The sequence below is a fragment of the Schistocerca americana genome, chromosome 7 (assembly GCF_021461395.2).
Source record: "Schistocerca americana isolate TAMUIC-IGC-003095 chromosome 7, iqSchAmer2.1, whole genome shotgun sequence".
Taxonomy (NCBI): Eukaryota; Metazoa; Arthropoda; class Insecta; order Orthoptera; family Acrididae; genus Schistocerca; species Schistocerca americana.
Window position 1 is genome coordinate 390,439,135 of NC_060125.1, and position 8,534 is coordinate 390,447,668.

Here is an 8,534-nt window from a genome sequence, read left to right on the forward strand (position 1 = left end):
TGAGAAATTGAACTGGAAGAAACATATCGATGATCTGCTGAAACGGTTAGGTCCAGCTACCTATGCTATTAGTGTTATTGCAAATTTTGGTGATAAACGTATCAGTAAATTAGCCTTCTATGCCTATTTTCGTTTACTGCTTTCATGTGGCATAATATTTTGGGGTAATTCGTCATTAAGGGAGAAAGTATTCATTGCACAAAAGCGTGTAACCAAATAACAGGTGGATCCCACCCAATATGACCTTGCAGACATTTATTTAAGGAAGTCGGGATATTCACAGTAAATTCGCGATACATATATTCACTTATGAAATTTCTTATTAATAACCCATCCCAGTTAAAAATAAGAGCGAAGTGCATAGCTATATCACTAGAAGAAAGGATGATCTTCACTATTCTGCATTAAATCTCACTTTGGCACAGAAAGGGGTGAATTATGTAGCCACAAAAATCTTTGGTCATTTGCCAAATAGCATTAAAAGTCTGACAGACAGCTAACTAGCATTTAAAACGAATTAAAAAAATTTCTGAATGACGACTCCTTCTACTCTTTAGATGAATTTTTAGATATGAAGTGGTAACTGAAAAAAAATTAATGAAATATTTTGTCTAAAGAAAACTTATGTTAAAGTGACACGTTCCACATCGTTACGAAATGTCGTATTCATGATCTATGGAATAAGTATTAATGTATGTATGTATGTATGTACGACCCAGATATTTAAACGACTTGACTGTATCAAGCAGGACACTAGTAATACTGTATCCGAAAATTACAGGTTTATTCATCTTACGTATCCTCGTTAACTTACATTTTTCCACGTTTAAAGCTAGTTGCCATTCATCACACCAACTAGAAATGTTGTCTGTCTTGTATCTTCCTAAAGCCACCCTACTTGGACACCTTACCGTACACCAAGGCATCATCAGCAGAAACCACCGCAAATTACTGCCCACACTGATCGCGAAATCATTTATGTGTATAGAGAACAGCAACAGTGGTATCATACTTCCCTGCGACACTTGCAGTCGAGGACAAAATACTGGTTCTGTTATTTAAGAACTTTCCGAGCCACTCACATATCTGGGAACATATGCCATAAGCTCGTTCATTCGTTAACAGTCTACAACCGGCAGTCCATACAGCATGCACAGTTACAAAAAAAGGAAGGTGAATGAGTAAAAATGAACGTTTTTCAAAATGGGACGATCTCCAATGAACTAGTTCCCAAAGATGAAAGACTTCGTCCATCTATACTCTAGCTTTCAGAGTGCCACGCATTTCTGCAACCTGTGCTCCAGGATGCAGCCCCTGGCCACAACAGCTAAAGACATGACTTGTTCCTTACAACACAGTAACGTAGGACAGCAGTTATGACAACCAGTCGATCGTCTGATGGGACAGCCTAGAGAGCTAAGCCTGCACTAAAGAACGGGGGAAGAGGATCTTCCGCTAAGAAGATCTCGCAGGGCCGAGCGGCAGACGACATCCGACAAAGGGGCACGTGGCCTCATAAAGAGGAGTGACGCCTTTGTTCTGAGCGAGGTCGCGTAACGTTTCGGGCTCTGACATTCAGCCACTCGAAAATACATTGACGAAATGGAAAGTGGAACCCCAGGAAGCAACAGTTCGTCATTTACCAAACTTTGCATTGATATTCCTCATATAACCAGTATTAAATTATGAAACTTTCATTCCATTCGAAAATTATGTCCAGTATCGACATCAGTATGAGGTTCTATCCCCACAAACACAAATATATTCTTGTATTCTCTGTGGCATGGAAGCAGTCACCAAATGCCCAGTTGAGAAATTTCTCGCCACACGTGAAATACATGTTGTATAAATTCATGAAGGTTGCTAGCTTCAGCTGTTGTGAAAGTATACACCTACTCATCGTGTCTCAGACATGCTTTATGGATGACAAATCAGGCAACTGAGTAGTCCAGTCGGGATTCATATACTCTTCAAGACGTTTGCTGTGTTAACTAGAGTGTCTTGACTTGTATATCCCTCATAGTAAAAGCTATTTCGTACCCTGATCATGAAGGGTATCACAGTGTTGCTTACAAGCTCTAAGCCTAACACATAAGATTTCTTAAAACTTCTACTAGCATAAACAAATTACCACAAAAGTAATAAGATTGTGGTCTTCGATTGTGGCCATCGGAATCAAGCATTTGGGGACCCACCACAATGATTCCCGTAGGAAACAGAAAACTGCGCTACCATACAAGTAGCACATCTGTCAGAAATATCAAGGTCTAGCCACAGCTAGAACACAAATGTTTACATTTATGTCGTAAATGAAATATAGAATCAAATGCTTCGGTTCTTACTTGCAAAAACAGGCACACTTCATATCTGCCGATTGCAGATTCGTCTACCACGAATGGGGAACAATGTTTTCAGTAAACAGCACATACACTGAAGGAAAAAAATCGCAATACCAAAAAATAATTCAAAATTTCGGGACTACATATTTAAGAACTGACATTGGAAGATCACAGGTTAATGTAAGCGTGAGATAAGTCATTGCAAATTTGAAATGCTGGTATATTAATAATCGCTGTAACAACCAGAAAGTTTAATCTAGGCATGCAAATGTGCAATCATTGCGTTGCACAAGTGCCGGATGTCAGTTTGCGGGATGGAGTTCATGCCTGTTGGTCGGACAATGTAGGGATTGTTAATGCTATTTGTGGTTGAGACTGAAGTTGTTGTCCGACGACGTCCGACATCTGCTGGCCTGTAGACAGATCTGGTGATCGAGCAGGCCAAGACAGCATGTCGACGCTCTGTAGAGCATGTTGGATTGCAATAGTGGTATGTGAGCGGGAGTTATCCTGTTGGAAAACACCCCCTGGAATGCTGTTCATGAATGGCAGCTCAACTGGTCGAATCATCATCTTTTCTGGTTTTCCCACACTCCATGTTTCACTGCCATACTCTGCTGTGCTCCAAACGTACAACCTCAGAAATTTCTCCATCAAATTAAGACCCATGTTTGATATTAGCTCTCTTTGCCTGTGCTAGCCTGTTTTTTGTCTTTTTTGCTTCTTCCGCCCTGGGTTACTTTGATTCTAAGGTAGTAGAATTTCCTAACTTCGCGTACTTTGTGATGACGAATTTTGATGTTAAGTTCCTCGCCATTCTCATTTCTGCTACTTTTTATTACTTTCGTCGTGCTTCAGTTTACCCTCAAAGCACATTTTGTACTCGTTGGACTATTCATTGCATTCGGCAGATCTTAAAATTTGCTGGAAACTGATATCCAAAAGCCGTAAATTTATGGAACAATTATATTACGCCATCAGTTCCGGTGAGCCATTGGGACAATATTCATGCCCCTATGCGTTGCCATTAGATGTGCAAAGCGTCCACTTCCGTTGTGAAGATGTCTACTGAACCCAGTTTGATGTAGTGGTTCCTTTAGCAAGCCCAAACGACCTGATGGCTTATCTCGTATGTTGTATATGGACCTGAAGATTGTGCCAATGAGACACCGAAACTGCTAGAGTAATAAAATTTATGGCTATTGAATATTTCTTTCCTGCAAGTCATCGACCACCTGTAGTTTCATTCGTCCATTTATACAAGATGCAATTACAGGATCTTGTAATTCTTTTTCACCTTAACCGTCTTTCCCTATACCTTACCCCTATTTTTCTCAGAATTTCGAACAACTTGCACCATTTCACATTGGCGAACGTTTTTCCTAGATCGACAAATTCTATGAGCGTACCTTGATTCTTCTTCATTGTTGCTTTCGTTATCAAGCACAGAGTCAGAACCCCCTCTCTGGTGTCTTTATCTTTCCAAAATCCAAACTGATTCTCATCTAAGAGTTCCTCGATTTTCTTTTCCATTCTTCTTTATATTATTCTTGTCAGCGGCTTGGATGCATGAGATGTTAAAGTGATTATGCACTAGACTCGCACTTATCTGTATCCCTTCTGCTCAAGTCTCCCAAAGCTCTTTTAAATTTCGACTCTGTCTCTTCCATATCGACTACAGTTTCTCCTTCTGTCACATCATCGGATAATTCCTCCTCCTCACAGACTCTTTCAGTGTTGTCTTTAACCCATCCGCTCTCTCCTCTGTGCTGAAGGCTGGAATTCCCATTGCACTCTCTTAGTATTGCCCCTAAATACGTATTCAACATATCGTGCTCAAAATATTCGTTGCTAATCTTGTATCTTCACTGTAAGGGTTATCTTACATTTCTCAAGATTTAAAGACAGCTGCTGTTCATTACACTAAGTAGAAATAAACTGTAGATTAAAACTGAAGAAATTGCAAAAGGGTAGGGAATTAAGGAGATGGGACCTGTATAAGTTGAAAGAACTAGAGGTTGTTGACAGTTTCAAAGGAAGCATTACGCAACGGTTGACAAGAACAGGGGGGAAGGAATACAACAGAAGACGAATGGGTAGCTTTGAGAAATGAAATAGTGAAGGCAGCAGAGTATCGAATAGGTGGAAAGACAAGGCGTAGTAGAAATCCTTGGATAAAAGGAGACATTGAATTTAATTGATGAAAGGAGAAAATGTAAAAATATTGTAAATGAAGCAGGCGAAAGGGAATACGAACGTCTAATAATTAGATTGACAGGAAGTGCAAAATGGCTAAGCAGGAATGGCTAAAGGACAAACGTAGGGATTTAGAAGCACATGGCAATAAGGGAAACATACATACCACCTACACGAAAATTAAAGTGAGAAAAAAGAAGCAGTTGTATGAATAGCAAAAGCTGAGATGGAAAACAATTCACAAGCAAAGAAGGGAAAGGTGGAAAGAGTAAATAGAGAGATCTATACAAAGAAGATGTACTTTAGGATGGTATTATGATAATGGAAGAGAACGAAGATGAGATGGGAGATACGATACTGCGAGAAAGATTTAACAGTGCACTGAAAGACAAGGCCCCAGAAGTAGACAACATTCCGCCAGAACTACTGATGGCCTGGGAAGAGCAAGCCATAACAAAACTCTTCAATCTGGTGAGCAAGATAATAAGACAGGTGAATTCAAGAAGAATGTAGAAATTTCAATTCCAAAGAAAGCAGTTGCTGACAGGTGTGAAAATTACCGAACTATAAGTGTAATAAGCCATGGTAGCAAAATACTAACACGAGTTCATTACACAAGAATAAAAAATCTGGTAGCAGCCGACCTCGGAGATCAAATTGGATTCCGGAGAAATGAGAGGTAATAGTGACCCTACGATTTATATAACAAGGTAGTTTAAGGATAGGCAAACCTGCGATTATAGCACATGTAGACTTGGAGAGAGCTTTTGACAATCTACATCTATATTTATATTCCGCAAGCCACCCAACGGTGTGTGGCAGAGGGCACTTTACGTGCCACTGTCATTACCTCCCTTTTCTGTTCCAGTCGCGTATGGTTCGAGGGAAGAACGACTCTCCATTGATAACAACATGCTGTGTTCTGTTTGCTAAAAACTCTTCAATACAGCCACACAGCTGGTCTGATATTCCGTAGGCTCTTACTTTGTTTATCAGGCGACAGTACGGAACTGTATCGAACGCCTTCCGGAAGTCAAGAAAAATAGCATCTACCTGAGAGCCTGTATCTAATATTTTCTGGGACTCATGAACAAATATAGCGAGTTGAGTCTCACACGATCGCTGTTTCCGGAATCCATGTTGATTCCTACATAGTAGATTCTGGGTTTCCAAAAACGACATGATACTCGAGCAAAAAAACATGTTCTAAAACTCTACAATAGATCGACGTCAGAGATACAGCTCTATAGTTTTGCGCATCTGCTCGACGACCCTTCTTGAAGACGGGGACTACCTGTGCCCTTTCCAATCATTTGGAACCTTCCGTTCCTCTAGAGACTTGCGGTACACGGCTGTTAGAAGGGGGCAAGTTCTATCGCGTACTCTGTAGAATCGAATTGGTATCCCGTCAGGTCCAGTGGACTTTCCTCTGTTGAGTGATTCCAGTTGCTTTTCTATTCCTTGGACACTTATTTCGATGTCAGCCATTTTTTCGTTTGTGCGAGGATTTAGAGAAGGAACTGCAGTGCGGTCTTCCTCTGTGAAACAGCTTTGGAAAAAGGTGTTTAGTATTTCAGCTTTACGCGTGTCATCCTCTGTTTCAATGCCATCATCATCCCGGAGTGTCTGGATATGCTGTTTCGAGCCACTTACTGATTTAACGTAAGACCAGAACTTCCTAGGATTTTCTGTCAAGTCGGTACATAGAATTTTACTTTCGAATTCACTGAACGCTTCACGCATAGCCCTCCTTACGCTAACTTTGACATCGTTTAGCTTCTGTTTGTCTGAGAGGTTTTGGCTGCATTTAAACTTGGAGTGAAGCTCTCTTTGCTATCGCAGTAGTTTCCTAACTTTGTTGTTGAACCACGGTGGACTTTTCCCATCCCTCACAGTTTTACTCGGCACGTACCTGTCTAAAACGCATTTTACGATTGCCTTAAACTTTTTCCATAAACACTCAACATTGATCTCCTAGGTAGTCTGAAATCTGCCTTCTATTACTGTTGCTAAACAGATAAACCTTCCTCCCTTTTTTTTTATTCCTATTAACTTCCATATTCAGGGATGCTGCAACGGCCTTATGATCACTGATTCCCCGTTCTGCACTTACAGAGTCGAAAAGTTTGGGTCTGTTTGTTATCAGTAGGTCCAAGATGTTATCTCCACGAGTCGGTTCTCTGTTTAATTGCTCGAGGTAATTTTAAGATAGTGCACTCAGTATAATGTCACTCGATGCTCTGTCCCTACCACCCGTCCTAAACATCTGAGTGTCCGCCGGCCGATGTGGCCGTGCGGTTAAAGGCGCTGCAGTCTGGAACCGCATGACCGCTACGGTCGCAGGTTCGAATCCTGCCTCGGGCATGGATGTTTGTGATGTCCTTAGGTTAGTTAGGTTTAACTAGTTCTAAGTTCTAGGTGACTAATGACCTCAGCAGTTGAGTCCCATAGTGCTCAGAGCCATTTGAACCAATCTGAGTGTCCCAGTCTATATCTGGTAAATTGAAATCTCCACCCAAGACTCTAACATGCTGAGAAAATTTATGTGAAATGTATTCCAAATTTTCTCTCAGTTGTTCTGCCACTAATGCTGCTGAGTCGAGAGGTCGGTAAAAGGAGCCAATTATTAACCTAGCTCGGTTGCTGAGTGTAACCTCCACCCATAATAATTCACAGGAACTATCCACTTCTACTTCACTACGAGATAAACTACTACTAACAGCGACAAACACGCCACCACCGGTTGCATGCAATCTATCCTTTCTAAACACCGTCTGTGCCTTTGTAAAAATTTCGGCAGAATTTATCTCTGGCTTCAGCCAGCTTTCTGTACCTATAACGATTTCAGCTTCGGTACTTTCTATCAGCGCTTGAAGTTCCGGTACTTTACCAATGCAGCTTCTACAGCTTACAATTACAATACCGATTGCTGCTTGGTCCCCGCATGTCCTGACTTTGCCCCGCACCCTTTGAGGCTGTTGCCCTTTCTGTACTTGCCCGAGGCCATCTAACCTAAAAAAAACGCCCAGTCCACGCCACACAACCCCTGCTACCCGTGTAGCCGCTTGCTGCGTGTAGTGGACTCCTGACCTATCCAGCGGAACCCGAAACCCCACCACCCTATGGCGCAAGTCGAGGAATCTGCAGCCCACACGGTCGCAGAACCGTCTCAGCCTCTGATTCAGACCCTCCACTCGGCTGTGTACCAAAGATCCGCAGTCAGTCCTGTCGACGATGCTGCAGATGGTGAGCTCTGCTTTCATCCCGCTAGCGAGACTGGCAGTCTTCACCAAATCAGATAGCCGCCGGAAGCCAGAGAGGATTTCCTCCAATCCATAGCGACACACATCATTGGTGCCGACATGAGCGACCACCTGCAGATGGGTGCACCCTGTACCCTTCATGGCATCCGGAAGGACCCTTTCCACATCTGGAATGACTCCCCCCGGTATGCACACGGAGTGCACATTGGTTTTCTTCCCCTCTCTTGCTGCCATATCCCTAAGGGGCCCCATTACGCGCCGGACGTTGGAGCTCCCAACTACCAGTAAGCCCACCCTCTGCGACCGCACGGATCTTGCAGATTGAGGGGCAACCTCTGGAACAGGACAAGCAGCCATGTCCGGCCGAAGATCAGTATCAGCCTGAGACAGAGCCTGAAACCAGTTCGTCAGACAAACTGGAGAGGCCTTCCGTTCAGCCCTCCGGAATGTCTTTCGCCCCCTGCCACACCTCGAGACGACCTCCCACTCTACCACAGGTGAGAGATCAGCCTCAATGTGGGCAGTATCCCGGGCAACCACAGTCTTAGTCCGATCGGGGGATGGGGGGATGCGTGGGACGAGCTGGCCATCCCAGACAAACCCCCATCCGGACCCCCACAGTGATACCCATTGGCAACAGCCTCAAGCTGTGTGACCGAAGCCAACAAAAAAAAAGATTCAAATGGCTCTGAGCACTATGGGACTTAACATCTGAGGTCATCAGTCCCCTAGAACT